The following is a 19,834-nucleotide window of genomic DNA, read 5'->3' as shown; positions in this document are numbered from 1 at the left end:
TATGAAAACTTCTAAATATTGGTTTATCTAAAGCAGTGAGCAGCCTGAGGATTTCACTGAACAAATCCTCATCCCTATGTCCTGGGAACCAGATCAATTGTGTCACCACTATGATGGAAGCAGACCTCCAAAGCAGACAGGTACGGTTGATCTTCTTGTGGTCACACTATTGCCTCAGTTTCCTCTACAACATTTCCTGTCCCTTCACCTCCTCCCTTCCTTATTCAGCAGATGGACAACGTTGATGCGTCTTTCTATCCCACCAGAATCAAAATATTTCATGTCTGGGGGAAATCAGGCTGGCATAATTCCATTCCAATGGCCAAAAGAGGATTGAAAAAGGAACTATACATCCTCTTCCAGTTTTTATCTGTGGCCTTCCAATCATGTGCACTTCATCTGGAGGAAATTTAGTAGCTGCCACCATTATTATCCCCATATTATAGATTTTGCATCATGCTTGGTTTCCCCACAACTGAACAGAGTTTTGCTGTACAACATCCCCCCACACTTTTGTCTTAGTACCTTGAAACAAGGAGAGCCTGTGACGTCCCTGCGTCAGCTGGTGGGTCCCATTTCAATGAAATTTATGAAGCACATAGATATTGAAATCTGAATCACTGAAGCCTTGACCTAGTATCCATTGCCATTACAAAGGGCCCTACTGACAGTAACAGGCAGGATCTTACTCAGTGTTCAGCAAAAGATCCCAAGAAAAAAACATCCCAGAGGATATGCTTCATTTCCTCTAGAATTTGCAAGTTGCTCAGGTTCAGAATAAATAAACAGAATTCAGAATTTAAATACATTTAAATAAACAGAAATATTCAGAATAAATAAACAGAAAAAGAATGAAAAAGCCAGAGACATAGACAGATGAGTGATAGAGACTTTTTCTCACTGCAGCAAATCACTCAGAAAGTGTGGGTTATATTTCCAACTTTGCCACAAGCTGCTGTCTGATCTTGGGAAAGTCCCTTGAAGGCCATTTCCATTCTGAAAAGCGATTACCTGAAAATGACAACACCTTATTCGGCAGATCTACTTTCTTGAGTAGTCATAGTCATAGCGCCTTCATTGTAAAATGAGTGCCTTCATTGTAAAAAAATAATAATTTTTTTAAGGGCTGCTGTTTTTTTCTTTTTCAAAGTGCTGAGCTCAGCTGTAGGCCGCCTTCTGCTTGCTCAACAGAAAAAAATTGTTGTATCCCTGCAACCTCAACATCACGGGCTGTTCAAGCAAGGTCCCTGTGGACTTTTCAGCTTACACAATGTCCGGTGCAAAATATGCTTGTATTTCCAAGAACGAATGAGGGTAAACCCATTTTGATGAAAGACTGCAGCATCTCTAAACATCAGGGCAGTGGTTTACCAGAAAAAAAACATTTGGGCATAAAACATATTAGCTGCTTTTAAGATTGAGTTTAATGAGTTCATAAAAGGGATTATATAATGTGATTGCCTGCACACAGGAGACCCCTTTTAGGCCTGCACTCCTTAACTGCAGAATATATCTTAAGGCGAAGAGATCAATCGATGGTAAGGACCCTTCTGAGATTTGACCGTGTATGGCAGCTATAGTTTAAATAAGTGCTTCAGCTGTACGTTCCTTCCTGTCCTACAACACATTCAGTAATGTAACATTTAGGAGGATTATGATAAATTGGTGGTGTAATGATAGGGCAGTGATATCCTGGGTGAAAGAAAAGCCTGGATAACGCTGCTGGCAGGACTGGTTTGAGTGCCACAGTCCTTACACATTTTGGGGGTCTCCAATGCAGTATAGTGCAAAAGAACACCTTCAGTGGAGGTATAACATGAAGCACTGAAACAAAACAAGCTGCTCTCTGGGAAGCAAGCACTGGGGTTGATGGACCGAACCACCACAATGGCCTTGCAGGATCAGCCCCACATTCAGCAAGGGGTGCATAAGGCCTCTGACTGACACATCGTGTTTTCCACATACCTCTGCCACTTATGAACCAGCGCTGAAGAGGGACCTCAAGAGCCAATTTAAAGCAATGGGGCTTATCAACTTTTACTCAGTGCCATGCAAGACATAAGTGTAGCTACGCTGTTTTGAGACCAGCATTGGCTCTAAGAGCAGCATAGACACATGTATTTGGCACTGTGCCTGCGCTAGTAAATGGTGACTTGGGTGGTTCAGGTCTGCATCTCTCATGACCTACTGCATGGTTTATGGGTAAAATCCACCCATTGATAATGATGAATTGACTGTACTGCTAAATAACTTTTTCTCCTACACGCACTGTATTAAACCAATGGCCACACTTACATAAAGAAGTGAAATCTCCACGTGGAGGCCAGATAGAATTGCAGTGGCTGCAGAAATCACCACTGTTCAATGTAGAAGAATTGCCAACAGCTGCCAATCACCCATCCATAGTCAGCTGTTGCTAAGATTTACAAGGAGGATCTCGACGCCCTCATTGACAGCTCGACTGTATAGTTCACAAGCACACTTTCCTTGATCTCCAGGCTAGACCATTGAGCAACATAATTTGTGAAACATCTCAAAATACAGGATCTCATCATCCAGGAACATGGTTGAGGATTGTTCAAGGTGACAGTGAATACCTGTAGAATACACCAGGTGCCAAGTGTAAAGAGTTGTAACAACTCCTGCATCAAGTGTGGAGTATAGACTGGATGCTGAATGGTTAGCATTGCCTCTTGATTCAGGGGATTTGGCATAGGTGAGACAGAGAGGCTGATAATCTTGTTTTCCTGAAGTTTTCTACAGAAGAATGTTATAAAATATTCTTCAAAGCACTCAGCTTCCTATGCCTCACTCAGGTGGCATAAAAGCAGTAAGGACTGGGCATACCCTGGGGGTCAGACCTGCAGACTTTGGAAGTCTGCAAATGGCATGGAATTGATACGGCAGGATTGTACCAAGAATAGATGATGCTCCCTGTGGGACCATTGCCAATCAGTTTTTCTTATCTGCTGAAGGGGCGGCTGAAGGTCAGCCTGCTGGAACCTCAGTACAGCATTATACGTTCTTTATATTAAACAGAAATGTGCTGCAGCAGTTTCTTTCTTCTTTGGACTCTGCCTCATGCCATCACATAAATAACAGGCCTGATACTTGCATATGCGGGCATATCCTTTATATGTATAATTTTGAAAGGGGCTGTGGCATTTCTTTGTGAATGAGCTAATATCCATGGACCTCATTCATGCACAAGTATGAGTCTCCCAAGGTAGGGCAGGAAACATAGAATGATACTTTTACCTTTAGCTCAAAGAAGTACAAGAAAAGAAAAAAATGATGGAGTATTTTCAACATGATGCAATTTTATTCATTGCTATCTGTGGAATTCAAGTAGAGATGGTCACTCACACAGCAGAGAAAAAAATCACTATGGGCACAATTAATTTTATCTGATGTTATCTAAGTGGCAAATTTCTAATCTAGGGCAGTTTCCTAGGCTCTATACTCAATGGAGATAGAAGGCAACACCCAGTACAGGCAGGTTCAGTGACCCTCTGAAGACAACCCTTTCTGCTGACTACAGGGGTAGTTCAAATTACTAGTGTAATTAAAATGCTTAGCTTTTATGCAGTTGAGGTTATAAGATGCAAATATTTAGTGCCTGCAATATTCAGGAGTTACGTGTAGCATGCCAGTTTGCTTGGGTTCCCTTCTCATTTCAGATAACATTTTCTGTCAAGGTTAGAATATACCAGATCATAAAGGAGTATAGAGAGCATCACCTTTGTGTTTCTCTGAATAACACACATAAGTTGGGTGCCTTTTCCCTTCATCTCTATGCAAATTATGGGTCATTAATGCATTCAAGAGGGAGAGCCAGTCCTGGATTTCAACAGAACTTTCATCAATACCTGGCACTACAATGGCTGAGCAATGTCTGTTGTTCGGTATAAGCCCTGCTTAACAGACCAGGGATAAGAACCATGAAGCAAGCAGACACTCTTGAATTCTCATATCCTCAGAAGTGTGATTCAAAAGCAGTGACTGGTTCACTGCACTATTGTTCAAAGATTAAGGCAAACAGAACAAAGAAGCAGCAAGGTCATCCAGTCCATCAGAGAAGGCACACTTTCCACAGTGTGTTTCTGAGTGTTTTGTCCGATCTCATTTTAAAAGTCTCGTGCTGTGGGGGTTATACCAGCTCTTTTGGGAGTTTGCACTAATCTAATAATAGATCTTCCGCTCAGAAAAAGTTCCTTGGTATTTGCCTTGTTATTCTTTGCATTGTATTATTATGTTGCTATGATCACCTCTTAGATAATTTCAATAATCTTTCCTTCAAATTTGGACTTTTCATATACACAAGCTTCACTTCATGTTATAGACAACATTTCAAACTGCTTAGAATGCTGCAAAGACAAGGAAGCCTTGATGCAAAGCTCAAGAGGTGAATTCAAGCTCACATGAGTACAATGGATACATGGATTTCTATTCTGGGCAAGTATCAAAAGCTTCTTCCCATCCACAAATCTATACACAAGCATTAGCTGGAGGAGTAAAGGGCATTTCCTCAGGTGCCTCCAGCTACAGAAGCCTCATATGATTTATCTGACCATGCTAGTTCTCTGCACTCAGGATGTTTTTTTCTTAATGTGACCTTACACTTTCTTGAAGCCCTTTCTGTTCGTCAGTCCTGTTTTGACATAACAAGTGTCCAGCACTGAATATTTTGTCATAGATAGGGGAAGTTACAGAATAGATACATAGATAGTTATGGAAAACAGAAGCCTCCATTCACATGAGCATCACTAATGTTTCTGTAACACCTAGAACTCTCATGCCATTGTGCAATGTGTTGTAAATGAAAAACATGGTCCCTGTCTCATAATTAAATGATTCATTTGTACAAGGGAGCCTAAGACAGTGTATCATGCTCATTTTCATTAACCCGTTGATGAATCCCTCAATCTGGATGCATTTTCTCATTAGGCATCAATTATCTCAATATTGTCAATTGAAAAATACCCAAGATTTGATTCATTTTTTAGTACTAATTTAAAGGAAACAGGGAGTCATAACACTTGCTATCTCAAAACAAAGTGTTCCATGAGTGGTGAAAGTTTCTGTCAAAACTAGACCTACAGTTAAAATCAGAGGTAATATTTCAGGTGGGGGAAAAAGCTGTTTTTCATTAATAAAATAAAATTAGCTTCAAGTGGAAACAAGGGAAAACAAACTAGAGGAAGGCAGAATGAGAGAGCTTCTAAGTATCAAAATACAACAAAAAAGAAATAGAAATGTAAGTGGAAACAAGGGAAAATGTAACATTTTTAATTTGAGGCTTGTGCTGGAGTGAATGTATTTAATACAATTCTTAACCACCATAAAAGTTCTAACTTACAAAAAAGTTGCCACCGTTAGGGAAAATGATCATAGGAGGAAGTATATGGTAGGTTTAGAAATTCACACACCCACATGTTCTTCCTCTGTCCCTCCACCCCAGTTGCGTCTGTCATTTTTCTCATAGAACTGAATTTATTTTGCTTTCTTGATCTGTATCTGGTCGTGATCTTGGCTGGAGTAGATTTCATGTTTTGGCTTCATGCCCCTAATGTTGAGAGTAGATGTGTCCCACTCAGAAGCTCACTACGATGAAGCTGATCAGCGTTTAATTCATCCTAAATTCATTGACTCTTCTGATGTGTAGATTTTTTATCCCACAAACCACCGTATCTTTCTTTCCATTTCCACCACAGTACCTTTTTCTGCTCTTCCTTGTTCTCATAACTCTGAGCAGGCTTTCATGCAGTCAAAGCAGCTACATCTTCTTTGTATACTAGTTTTATTGACAATTGAGCCTGGTGCCACTCTTCCTGTGATATGGGGGGAGATAAGGTTCTTGATGTCAATTGGTTATTCTACATAGGAGACACAACATTCCTCTGACAAATATTTGACTAACCTTTCTCCCAGCCATATATATCTCAGTGAACCACTATAAAATCCTGTGGCCTACCAGATCCATGTGACATTTCAAGAAGAGAACTTACCAGAAATTTTAAGGCGGGCAGGGGGAGAAAGAAAAGAAAACCAAATTATGAGCTAAGATTTCAGCTGGTATGAATTAACAAAGCTTTACTGAAATCAAGAGCTATATCATTTTACTTTGGTTAAGAATTAGGTCACAGAAGCTTATATTCCCAGAACCTCTCCTGGTATAACTTTTAGAATTGAGAATTGTTTCAATCAGGCAATGATTTGGCATCCAGTTTAGCCACTTAATGGGTTCAGTATAGAAAGTTATATGTAAAAAGCCAGATGAAGGCAACGCACACCGATGTTTCCAGGGAATTAGTGCAACTCTTTCATCTTTGGGGAAGACCTGAGTTTTAAACAGACTAGCTCTTTACTGACTTCATATCTTAATCTCAGCTTGATTGGCAATCTTTTGTACAGGGATCACTCTTGGAGGATGAAAGCAAAGGAGAAATTTCTTCAGAAACCAAAAGAGGTGGGCAGGAAGCCAGCTGGTGGGAAAGTTGAAGAAGATAAATTAAATGGAAGTTGCTTCAATGGCAGCCACTGAGCAGCCCATAGTGACCAGCATCAAGAGTGATGTACCAATTGGGGATAGCGCTACTCAGTTTAAACCCAATTAAAACTCTGATTGGAATGAAGATTTTTGGCATTTTCCCAGACTATTAATGTTGGGATAAGAAGGAAGACTTGAGATTTAGACAATTAGATACCAAGGTCTGCAACATGTGTGCAAAGCTTGCTACTGGAGACTGGCCAGAAAGTCCCAAACACATATGGGTGCGCCTCAGGAACCAGCTGCCCTCACCGCACTTTGGCTGAGCCATGGGCCGATGTCTGGGATGCGGCAACAATGAAGATCTAAAATGAGAGGCACTATCCAGAATTGCAGAGAAGGAACTGACTAACAGGGAGATGACAACAGCCTGTGCACAAAGGGGAACTGTCGGGCTGTAGAGAGTATTTTTGGAGTTCCTCAAGGATTGGTCTCAGGACTGATGTGACAATAATTTCATTAATAACATTACCACAAAAAAAAGTCTGCTGTAAATGGAACTTGCTGATGAGAAGTTTAAAATATCCAGCATTATCAAAGCAGAGAAGGATGAGGAAATCATGCAGAAAGCACCCGATAATGTCAGTGGTGGGAGTAAGAGTGACTTTCAACAGAGAGAACAAGTTTGGCAGGCTTTGAGCAAACTTATCGAGTTGAAGATGTCCCTGCTCATTGTAGAGGAGGTTGAACAAGATGACCTTTAAAGGTCCTTTCCAAGCAAAAATATTCTATGATTCCCTTAAAAGTCAATGAGAAAAGAACATGCGGATCGATGGCATGAGTATATTAAAGCAAATCTACAATAGTATGGATCCTGCTAAGTTTCTTGCTCGCCAGCCCAAAGGAATAGATGATCTGATCAGCTAAGTTGGCCTCTGCACCAGGGCTGACCTGACTTGCAAAGTCACCAATATGTGTACTATTTCTTTCCTTTTTCTGTATCGCCTCAGTGAAGAGCAACAGGCACAGGGCAGGGTCTGGCTGCTGGGCACTTAGGAGGGACACAGGGGACACTGCAGCCAGGTGGCCTCCACTCCTCAGACTATATGGGACAGGCTGGTGGGTACAGAAGAAGGAACAAATAGTATGGGACAGACAGATGGGCCTCCTTGACCTACGCTGTCTGATGTCCCCAGCAAGGTAATATCCCACAGCCGGTGAGTCAGAAGATGATGCTCCAGAGGCGGGGATGCGAATCAGACTTTCTGCCTGTGAGGGTGGCTCCAAAAGCCATTGCTAGGGCTGCCAGCAGGCTGAATCCCAGAAACACCACTCAGGTGTCCATCGCTAATCCCCACTGTCTGAGCTGTCATACCCATCGGCAGTCTCACAGGGGTCAAAAATCAAAAATTTGGCTGAGAAGCAGGCAAATCCCAGGGCACCCACTTGAACGACTTATCCTGTGAGCTGGACACACACATGCTGCAGGGATGGGCATCTTGGAGATGCTTGCTGATACTACCCAACACGTTCATTTGGGATGCAGGAGACACACACTCAGACAAACGCACTATTTGAGAGAAAAGCAGCTCTGGCAGGTGTACAGGAGCCTCCATTCTGGGACAGAGACACAAAGCCACACCTGCAGTCTCCCATCAGACAGAATAAATCGTAGTTTTGGATCACAGCCCTTGGGCTATAGTACAAGCTAGCAGATCCAACCCTGGAGTGTTTTCCCCTAAGGTTATAAAACACAGAGGGGTTATTTTTTATTCTGCACAACTGTTTTTTTGGCACCAGCATTGGTACTTTTATTAAGCAAATAATTTAAAATGTGATTTTTGTGGGTGATTCACACCAGGCTTTTCAGACATTTTGTGCCAATACCTCTTAAGTTAGAAATTGCAGACACCAAGATCTACAGGCTGAATTTTGCAGAAGCAAAAGGAAAAGAAATCAAGACTATCATTTAAACTCCAGGGAAATTAATCCAAGGTCCATAGATTTCCCACTCTCCACTGCTTCTTGCGAACAAGACAAATACGCCTGAGCAGTTAACATCTCACTACCCGAGTAAGTGAAATTGCCCCTTACAAGCCTAAAGCTTCCACTAAGAGAGAGCGAAAGTGAAAAAAGGAACATTTAAAACTACTGCTGGACACAAATACTAAGACTTATTTGGCTCAGGATTTTCAGACAATCCATTAAATCAACAGAGACACACTTGCAAGTTCCTATTTAGCCAAACACCCCCAACCTTAAGATATTCAAACATAAAAGTTTGGTTCAGGCCATTCCCAGTAAAGATGTTATCAAAACTAAAAATGTCTTACACTGCTGGTAAATTTATTACTCAGAGAGCCTACTTGTCTGGTTTCTTGTCAGCCTACAGAGGTTTTTTGTTGGGTTTTTTTTTTTGACAGCATAGTAACATTTTCTTTCTTCAATGCTTCATTAACTCATCTTACTCATGCAATTTTCCCCATTTTATTTCATGTAAATCAAATTACTCATCAACTCTGTAATGCCATCAGTGTATAAAGAGCCTTCTATAAAAAAAAAAATCACATAGTAAAAAACTCAAAACTGATACTTATGCAGGTAAAATAGATTTTTTGAGAACTATTCATAAGAAGTATATAAAGGTAAATGCTTTTACGAGGATAGAAGGACTTGGGAGGAATTTTAACAGGACTAGATTCTCCCGTGTGTGCCTGAGGTAAGGTGGCCAGGAAATATTTTCCAAACCAGGGGATTTTTGCCTTACTATACCCTTTTTTCTTTCTTTCTTTCTTTCTTTTGGCAAGTGTGGCTAATGGTACTCATGCTTCAGTGCCTTAGCTCATCTGCTAAGTATTCCCCTATTGAAAGGATGTGCCATAAGCAGAATATTCTGTTTATTCACCAGAATTGGCAGATGAGCTGCAAGCAGTTTACAGCTTTGCATGTGAGTATTTTCTCATTCCCTGCAAGATGAAAAGTGACAGCAGAAGCAAGCAGCGGGGTCGCCGGTGCAGACTTGAATTTATCTGTGCGAGAGAGGTTTTGGTGAGGGTTTTGCAGTCACTCACAGCCATGAAAAACGAAGGTGCAAAGGGTCAGGTGAAAGGGGGGTGAAAGATGTGAAAAGGGTGAAAGGGGGATGAAGGCCCAAAAGCAGGGTGCTAGGAGAGGACATGGGGTCACCAAGCTGAAGCTCATGCCCTGTCAGATATCTTCTCCTCAAGGGCTGGTTGTCTCCCCACTTCTCACTGAGGACAAGCTTCTCCTTCAATGTATGGGGTGCAGGGCAGAGAGGTGGAAAGTAGTGGGTTGTGAGGATCAGTGCATTAAACACCCTTATAAATCACAGTTACTGTGTCTGAAAAAAAGCTGCTCAGCTATAAAAAACACTTTTTCGCTATTAATCCTGCTATACCTCAGGTGACTGATATTCAGATGCATAGATACACGTGCATATGTACACAATTAATTACATTTAAATGTCTCATTTTACCACTGCTTTTTATCCTAGCATTAGAAAGAAAAGCAAATGGCTGAATGCTGAGCGAGCAGACAACAGAGAACTGTAAATCGTACCCAGCAAACCCTCAGGGGTCCTCCCCAGCACGATCAATAACAGATTAGTCCTCTGAGCACAAGGAATTTCTTCCAGGACAGATAGGCAGTACCAGCTGAGATTTGTCTCTCATAGACAGAGTATATAGGAAAAGGCTTCCAAATGTTACTACATAAACAGCAAAACTGGTGACTTGTAGGACTGTCTCATATATACTGGAAGTGATGAGAGAGGGGTTTTACAATGTGCAGGCTAACCCAGGGAGCAAGCATTGAAACAATATCAGTACAATGAGACACGAGAAGGAACATCTGTGATAAATATTTAAAAAAAAAAAAAGAAAAAAGATTTAAAAAAAAACTGATTAAAATCTCAGGGAGAAACTTGGTCTCAATTTCATTAAAAAGAAGCTTTCACCTGCAACTAATGCCCTTGTTTGCAAAAGCCTTTTGGTTTTAACAGAGAAACCAAGCTGGACTTTGAAAAGATCACTGCTCACAGCGGGGAGGGTGCTAATTAGCCAGCAGGGACCCTGGGGAGTAGATCTTTGTATAGTTTTGAAGTTCAACATTGCTTTCTAAATTTTCTGTCAGTCTGAAGTGAGGTAGGGTGCGTAGCCAGGAGCAGTCTTTTCTCACAGTATCACTGCTTTCAGCAGTGTCTGAAACTGGGAAGGATAGCGGTTTGTGAGAGTTTAAAAATTATCTTCAAGGTTTTGACCACAGAATTCAGTTTTCCCTCTCATTCTGTGTTGCATTTCCAACAATTTAGCCAGGAATGAAACCAGCTGTGGATAGCATACTAGCAGGGGCTAGTGAGCCCTCAGCACAGTTCATTCTCCAGCCTCCGCTCCCAAGGACTTCACTGAGCTAATTCAGGGAAAAAAAATGATGGGGGAAATTTCAACATCTTCTACCCCAGTCCTTGCCTGTGATTTGTCCTTGAAATACACACACTGGCATAACAGTAATCCAGAGCCAAGCACCTGACACATCTCTAATTAGCATTGTTCTTGCAGTTTTACTTTGGATTTTTCCCCTGTGAAATCATTCTTTTTTGAGTCAGAACACTCGTTGCATCTTAAAGCTGCTCCTACTGCATTTGTTCAAGATTATTTGTTACTACCTGATCCCATCCAAACACCCTTGTTATGGGTGGTAGTAGCTATTCTTTCAGTCCAGAGGAAATCTTCAGATAACCAGGAATTTACTGCAAAATGCTACCCTTCATTCCTCTTATTCTTTTACATGATTGCAGCTGACTGGGGTGGAAATTTGCAGAAGGTAAATGCTGAGCAAAGCTGTCTCCTTGCACTAACCTCATTTTCATGAGAGAAATCTTTCTGAACTTTCAGCAGACCTACTTTATGATTTGCTATTGTCCTTTCAGCTCTTCTTACCCAAACAGGTCAAAACCTCCCCTATAAGAACCTGATCCTGCATTGATATTGGCTCCTGGGAATTATACCCACCCCAGAAGCCCCATTTTTAGTGGGAATAGGGCATAACAAAGCTGTTTTTTCCAACAGCTCAGTGAAATACGAGTACCTTACAAGCAGGAGGCATAGATTACCCCCATGAACAAAGCTTTTTTGGAGCTCTGGCAGCTCCAGGGTCCTCTTCACACAGAGGAAGCCCAGGAGAAAGTACGACGGGACAGATAGGTTCAGGCAGTCTTGCTAGCTCAGTGCCAGCATCACCACCAGGCTGAGAAGAAAGTGGGGACACAGGAAGGGATGAAGGCATGGCCAATTTGCTCAAGAGAGGCTGTAAAAAAGTCGGTAGCTGCCCATACTGATACACTGCTGCCAGGCCCTGCTCCTCTGGCACAGAGGAAAAAGTCCATTTATACCTATCCACCCCCAATTAAAGAAGGGTGGTTTTTTTCCTAGTCACCATGCATCTGTCCACAAGTAGGGGGGATGGAGAGAGTGAGTGCTCTCGTTGAGTGATGGCATTCGTATTAGGGTTGAAAGAACCTCATTTGGGCACCGTGGCTGAGTGATGCTCAAAATCTGTTTTAGACACGGGACAGCAAGAACTTGAAGAACAGGCTGCACCACATATGTTGGTAGTTGGTCTGTAATCCTGGGAAAGTTGGGATTCTACAGGGACTGCAGGTTTCTATGGAGTCGATAGAAGAAACCAAAGGAAAACAAGCCTGTTTCCTCTAGGATTTAACTTCTTACCTGGGGATCCTCACCCTTTGGGAAAATAAGAGGAATCATCATGTGGAAATGGACCGAAACCTGCAGAGACACGTCGTACCACAAGATGTAGAGCAGAGAATTTTTTTTGCGCTTTTCTGTGCATGCTCCACTGAGGGAACACAGTATTTTCACAGTATCTTGAAGAGTCTCAATTAGACTTTCACTCTTGCCTTCCACTTCTGATGTCTTCCCACCCTGCCTTGACATCACCTCCAGCTGTGTCTGCTGCACTTCCCTTGCCACGGTGCTCTGCGCTGGCTGTGCAGATAACAGCCAGACAAAGGCAGCCAGAGGGCCAAAGGCAGCCTCTCTTTCTGAATACAGATTACACAGCTGAAGTCACAGGGTGAAGTTTACACAGGCAACCCTCCTGTGTCAGGAAAAAGCAGGCACTTGCACTGGCCTCAGGACACTCAGGAGGCTGCATGAGGTCTCTGATGCTTTTCCTAATATCTTATCTATCGTGTTAATTTGGCTTTGTGCAAGAGTGGCTAATGAAGCTCTTGGAAAATAGGTAGTGCAGGGTTATTGCGCAAGGACCCACAGTCCTTTCTTGTCAGAGGAGAGCTGTCTGCTTCCTTCTGCCTCTCCATATTCTTCTGGGTTGCATAGCTATGAACGGGGATAAGATGTGAGAATGTCGTAGGCCAAATTCTCGGCTGTGCTTTTGCAACTGCTGTGCGGTAACCTTTGTTGAGATTTCCCAGTGGCAGGAGAACACCCAATATTGCATCATCCCAAATAGTTCCTGACTCTAGGAATGCACTGGGAATGTGCCCTGAACAAGCCCATACCCTGCTGCTGCAATAAGGTCACTGAACTGAGGTTGCTCTCATTTGTTGCGGTGAGTCAAATTATCCATCTGATGCAGGCATCTGGAAAACACAGGCATGTGAGCTTCACTAAACTATTCAGTCTTCATGAATATTGGCCAAAGTGAGGTATCTGAATCCTGAAGTCCCATAGGTATTATAAAGAATATTTTAAACTGCCTTTAAACTCACCACAGGAGGAAGTTGCTGACATCTGCTCCCCTTTTTGTTGGAGGTCTGAGGTCTCCAGATTGCGACCATGGAGGGCAGAAAAGCTCCCCTCTCCCTTGAAGAGCTGAGAAACCAGGGGTTCTCTGCCTTCCAATCTCTCTTACCTCCCTGCCCTGCCATCAAATTTCTCAGTTTTGCACCTTCAGCAGAGGTATATCCTTGGGTTTGCCTTCGCTGGCAACTGCTTCATACTTACCCTCCCCAGAGGGTTTCTCCAGCAAAGATCAGGCTCCCTGCAATAACTCAATAAGATGTGTCAGTGAGGTTCAGGAGAGAGGACACACTCCTTTCTCTGCTCTGCTCTGGTGGCCTCTGGAGCAGCCTAGGCAGAAACTGCTCCCCCAAGGCAGAGGAGACACAACTCCCCCCAGCCACAGAAAGGAAAAGTGTTGGATTCCCATAATACCCTAAATATATGTCAGATATAAGCTATTTTATGCCTCCTGTCTTCTTATACAAAGTCTGTAGTAATAACAGAATAGTAATTTCAACATTCCACAAGATCATGTAGTCTCCAAAGCACTGGCAAGAGGTGTAAGTGTTTCTTCACGCAAGTCCAGTGCAGCTGTAAACAAAATTAAATGTACCTGGAACTGGAACCATCACAAGCAGCTACAGGGCTATGTCCCTGGCTGTTTGCTTTAGCAAGGCGGTACAATCAGAAAGGCTGTAACTTGTGATTTAGATGCTCTGTAATATAAGCACTAAAGGAGAGCTTTGACACCAGAATTATAGGTCATTTTCCCCTGACAGTCTCCTGTGCCCATGGTGTAAATCTACAGCCATTCTAAAACTGGTTATTATTTGGCTTCATGAAGACTTGATGATTAAATTGTCATCTGTGACACAGAAATCAAAAATAGATAAGTACTAGATCAGCTTCTACATTTCCTTTGCCATGCGTCATACAGTGGTCTTCTCAGCTGATTTTTAAAGGACAAATAAAACATAGATCTATGAAATTGTAGGTGGTTCTGGCATTTTCACTGCGTTTGTCACCTTTGTGCCACGTACAATCCTGCTGTCGTTTATCCCTGCTTAATATATGGGTAAGATAGATACCCCTATTTAATACCTCCACCTTTAGCATGGGCCCCTCTGGTTGATAACTTAAAAGACTGATGAAATGGCTGTGGACAGAAATAACGTCAGCATCCACATAGGCCACAACACTCAATTCTGATATGAATTTTAATTATTCACATAATTCAATTTCCTTGACTCAGATAACACATTTTTGGCATCGTGAGTCTCAGAACAGCATGATGCTCGCTAGGCTCAGGCTCACCTTTGCCAGGCAGAGATGGCCTGTCAAGTCTATAACCTCTGCTGAAGTGGCCACTGAGTCACAAGGTCATTAGTAAGAGTTTGCCCACATGCCACACAGTGAGTCATATTTAATAGCCCATCTGCTGTCACACTTCATAAAATATTTTCGTATTATTTCTCCTTCCTGTTCTATTCCTAAGGAGCAAAGCAGCCCTCAGCAGGTCTGTAACTGCCAGAACCCATTTTTGCAAATAAAAGAGCAGAAACATAGTTGTTGCCTTTCCCGCTACCCCCAAAAGTCTGATACTTCTTCTCATTCTTGCTGACATTTTAACAATGCTGGCTGCTGTTAGGGATCAGCATTAGGATTCCTAGTCACAAACCAGGGCCTGATTTTACTGGGCACTGTAAAGACACAAAAGCTGCACCCCAAATGGTTGCAGACTAAATACATTCACAGGGCAATTCCCTTTTCACTCGGCATGGATTCCCCTGAGGGACCAGTCTCACAGTTCTTGCTGCTGACTTCAGCAAGCCTTTATGGGGACCTGCTCTTTCTGAATACCTAACTCCTCATTCTTTTCATTTATTTTCATGCTCAGAACTAAGGTAAAAGTACTTTATGGCTGTCTCTATTTCTACCTTCTTTTTTTTTTTTTTTAAATGAAATAAACTGTCTTGAATTTCTAAAGCTAGCTAAGCAGCAACATCCTTCACAGAAACTCTGTCTTCATCCTGCCTTTTTACACTATGTAAGTCCTGTTAGTCATCTTGAAATTTTGTAGCTCCATTTTGTTGACTCTTGAAGATTTTCCTGGAAGATCTGAAAGGGGCAGGCAGGAGAGGTTATTATGAATGAACTGATCATTTTCGGGAACTCATTAAATATGCCAGCAATTATTAATAATTAATGGCAACAGGGGTATACTCCCCTTCTCCCTAAGAAGCCAAGAATGCTCTTTAATAGCTGTGCAGCAACCCTTTGAAAATAGACAATGAATCTGCTCCTTGGGGGTAACAGTAAATGATCTGGATTGATGCTTTCCATTCCTCTTCCATTGCAGTTTGCATTTAACGAGAACTTTAAAGAGAAAGGATTTGCTTTCTAGTCAGTTAATATTATGCTTACTTCATCTCTGCAAATGCCTCAAAGTCTAAGCGGCAGATGTCACACAGAACATCCTCTCTGGAAATCTTTTTGCTCTCTTCAGCTGGGTGATGAAGCTACATTGCAAGTGCCAACAGCTTTCTGCTGAAGAAGTCTTCAGAGACATCAGCTCCTGAAACCTCGCAGCATCTCCTCTCAGCAAACAAGACACCTTTCCCCTGCCACGGAGGAGAAAGGTGAAGAAGAAAGAGTCACTTAGAGAAGACTGTAGGAGCCTCACATCCAGAGGACCAGAAGTAAAAATGAGGGCAACCAGATTCCTGACAGTGGCGGCTTGGATATCCTCCTGATGGTTGGGCAACACCGATCCCAGTGGCAATGGTCACATACTCCACACCTCCTCCTTCCACTCTGGACCAAACCAGTCTCTCATGGCACGCTGCTGGGAGAAACGTATTGAATTTTTATTCACCGGTGGGTGATACAGCCACAGCAAAGGAGGAATCTGAAGTGCAGGATGAAGCAATCTCGCTTTGAATGCATGAGATTCAGAAGGTCTGCTTATACTTGCATTGCAATGAATATTGCTTGTTTCGATCTTATACAACTTTTAGCTGTTTACCCACGGGCAAAGGGCTGAATTCTTCTGGTCACGAAAATAAAAGTAAAACAACTGAGAGAAGAAAACAAAAGGAAAAAATAGCTAATGATCAGTGTATTTTTACAGGAAGTCGGAGTTTTGTGTGAAGATTAGTTTGTCTATATGTCAGATGGAGAATTTAGATTGCAGGTTAATAACACTAATGAAATTTAACAGATTTTTAATTTAATACAGATAGAGGTTATGCATCTTTCCAGTTCCAGTAACAGAGGATGCGCTTATGCAAAAATTTAAGGATATGGAACAGAACTCAGTAGCCTATGACTGGAGCAGTCAGGTCTTGCATGTATAGACCAGTTCTACTGTCCTTTGCATCTCTTCTGCATTTTACACCTTTCAAACATTAACACATAAATTAGAGTTGTTTTTCCTTATTCCTGTGAAAAACAAATGCAAAACCGGGACATTACAGCCATACAGAGGAGGGGAAAAAGGGGGGAAAAAATCCCCCACAAACCAAAAAACTAATTAAAAACAAAGTAGTATTTGGTGGACTTGTTTGGCAGGAAAAGTCACGGTTTTCACCTGTACGTAAAGAGGAAGAACAGGCTGATTTGCTTTAACTGAAAATAAGACTTGAACTTTCAATATTTCCAACTAAAATACAGATTAATTTCTGGTGACTGATGAAAAATGGGGTGGGGATTTTTTTCCTATTTATTTCAATTTTAGGAGATAGACTAGTGCAATTGCCTGTGTGTGTCCATCAAAAGATGCATTGCCAATCTTGACAGCAATTTTACTATATTACATAAACTGGCAAAGAGGAAGGAAATGTTCATCTAGAGAAGTAACTGCAATAAAAGATGGAGATTCTGCCTTGAGTTTATAACATGGAGAAATAAATACAGCTTGTTCTAAAAGATGGGGTGCAGGCAGTTGTGATCCTCCATACTGAAGTAAATTGCACTTGGGAGTTGGACTGATGCTCAGTTTTGCAGAAGCAGAATAGACCTGTGTTTTTCTAAGGGACAAACAAGAGGGAGAAGCACTTGGCAATATTTGGTGTCCATGCTCAGGACTGAGGGGAGTAGATTAGGCAGAAGTCTCAGGTTACTACTTTGTAAGTGGTTCTGAAGCCGAGGAGAAGGTTGAAATTAGCAGCAAATCCACCCAATACGCACATTTTGGCGACTTGTACAAAGCAGAGGATGTGAGCCCTGTGGCAGCTCTGTGGGAAATGGTTTTCCCAAACCACTTCCACTTCTGTGATTTCTCCTGTTTCACACCAGGACAAGTCTGTGACCTCTAGAAGATTTTCTCAGACCTCTGAGAACCACCCATCTCAGAAGGGTCAATAATCTGGTGGGCAGGGCCTGCATGCTGGACAAAGATGACCACAGTTCAAGTCCCTTCTTGATCTCAATCAGGAGCTGGATCTCAGGTTTTCCATGTGCTAAGCAAGCCCCATAAATACCAATTTGTTAGCCGTCCTGGGCAGGGCGAGATTAGTTAGCTAAAAGAATACGACCTCAAATTTAGACTTTCTGTGAAAAGCACAGAAGATTGAAACCTTGGGGAGCTGGTAGGGAAATTAGTGCAACTAGGAGAGATTTTAGTCTGGGGAGACTTTCTTTTATGGATTGGTGATACAAATTGCATTTGTACAGCCCACATGAGCTTCAGGGGAGGGAAGAAACAGTTATGTGTGAACAAAAAAAGCATCAAATTGACTGGGAGAAAAGAAAGACAACCACTTCTGCAGCAGGCAGCCCCAGGAAAATGGAAAGAAAGGAAAAGAATATGAGCTATACACTGCAAAGCTCCAGAGAGTAAGGGGAAATAGCACGAAAAGAAACCAAAAAGAAAAAAGAATATGAAGCTTTAAATTAAATGGAAAAAGTAAAATTATGAAAGAGGTCTCCACATGAAAATGGGCAGAGGTGGTGACTTAGGGGAAGTTCAGAGGGTTTCATCTGTAAACAAATGTAAGAGATTTCAGAAAGCAAATAAGGAACTAATAGTAGCAGCAGGAGATACACAGAGAGGAGTGTTTCAACATCACGAGCATAACCAAATCAGAGCAAGGAAGTGAAAGTCCAAGAGGATGGGTGATCAGGGCGGGGAGCAATGTAGCAGCTAATAGCAGCTTTCTGATTTTAGCCTGGCAAAATTGAGATACCGGGTCTTGCAGACTTTTGAGTTCATCTGCATGTCAGACCTGCACATCAGTAAACATCACCTTCATTGCCACCAAAAATCTTCCCCAGGCTCCCAGGGACTGTGTCTGCATGCCCTGTCTGGGAAAATCACTATCAACTTACAGGATCAAGTTTCCACCAAAAACAGAATTGGAAAGAGTCTTAGGGGGTCTCCTAGTTCATTGTCCTGATCAAAACAAAGTTATCCACACCTCGTTCATTCCTGACAGATGTTGTCTGGTCAGTATGTTTCCTTACGTATTTGCATGCAAATTAAGTCATTGCTGTAGTGAGACTGCATCAATTTTTAATAAATAAATCTGTTCAAAACTTACATCTAGCTCTGCCCAGAAAGTTGTCATCTCTACAGGCTGAGTGAGGAGCCAAGTCCGCCGCTGGGCTGCAGGAGGCTGACCCTATTTCTTTGTGGATGGGAATGAAGCTGTGAACAGTGAAGAGTCTTGTGTTAAGTACAGTTTTGTTCCTTGCAGCATGTATTTAATTCACTCACACACACTCACCGTACAAAGAACAATCTGAAGGTCTGTAAAAAAAGGTGGGTTTTTCCCCCAAAAAATAAGTAAGTATTGCCTCAAAAGTGTTCCAGTTTAATCTGAACGTGAGAGTGGATGGTGTCACATTGCTCAGTGCTGGAGAACTACAGACCACAGCCTTGGGCAGAGGCAACAGCCATGGCATCGTGCAGCTTCTCCTCCAGCCTCCACCAGCTGCATTGTTCACACCTCACCTCCTTTGTTCTACTGGCACTTTTAAGCTTCTCCAAATCCTTTGCTACCCAGTTGCGGGGACTGTGGAACAGATTTCCATAGGATACCACAGCCGTAAAGGGTCTGGGCAGTGTCAGCACGGAGTCAGGCAGGGCTCTGCGGCATGAGTCAGCCGAGCTGGTGTGGCTGCCCCGACTCACCGCACTTTCACCAATGCTGTCCCACAGCAGCAGCCACTCAACTGACCCAGCACTAGGTCTTGTGTAACCAGCTGCAGCACAAAAAGTTCACACTGAGCAACACCACACTGCCAGTTGCCAAATGTTTATTGTACAAGCCTGGGCTAACCATAACAGGAACCCAGCTTGGCCAAAGAGGAATGAAAAAGGTGCTTAGCTTGGGATGGGAGCCAAGTTAATTATTTTGTAAACAAGTTTGGTGCTCTTCGTGAAAATGGAAGTCAGATCCTCATCTGGTGTAAATGGGTACGGCTTAACCTGATCTCAAAGAGCAGGTCAGGAGAAGCAGCCAGGAGCTAAAGTCACTTTATAACGGCTGTCCGCACCGTTTAGTGCTGTTCAGAAGGCCAAGCACAACCTCCTCAGGCTCTTCACTACTAACTGTGG

Source organism: Numenius arquata, chromosome 3 (genome assembly GCF_964106895.1).
Source record: "Numenius arquata chromosome 3, bNumArq3.hap1.1, whole genome shotgun sequence".
Taxonomy (NCBI): domain Eukaryota; kingdom Metazoa; phylum Chordata; class Aves; order Charadriiformes; family Scolopacidae; genus Numenius; species Numenius arquata.
This window is presented reverse-complemented; position numbering follows the sequence as displayed.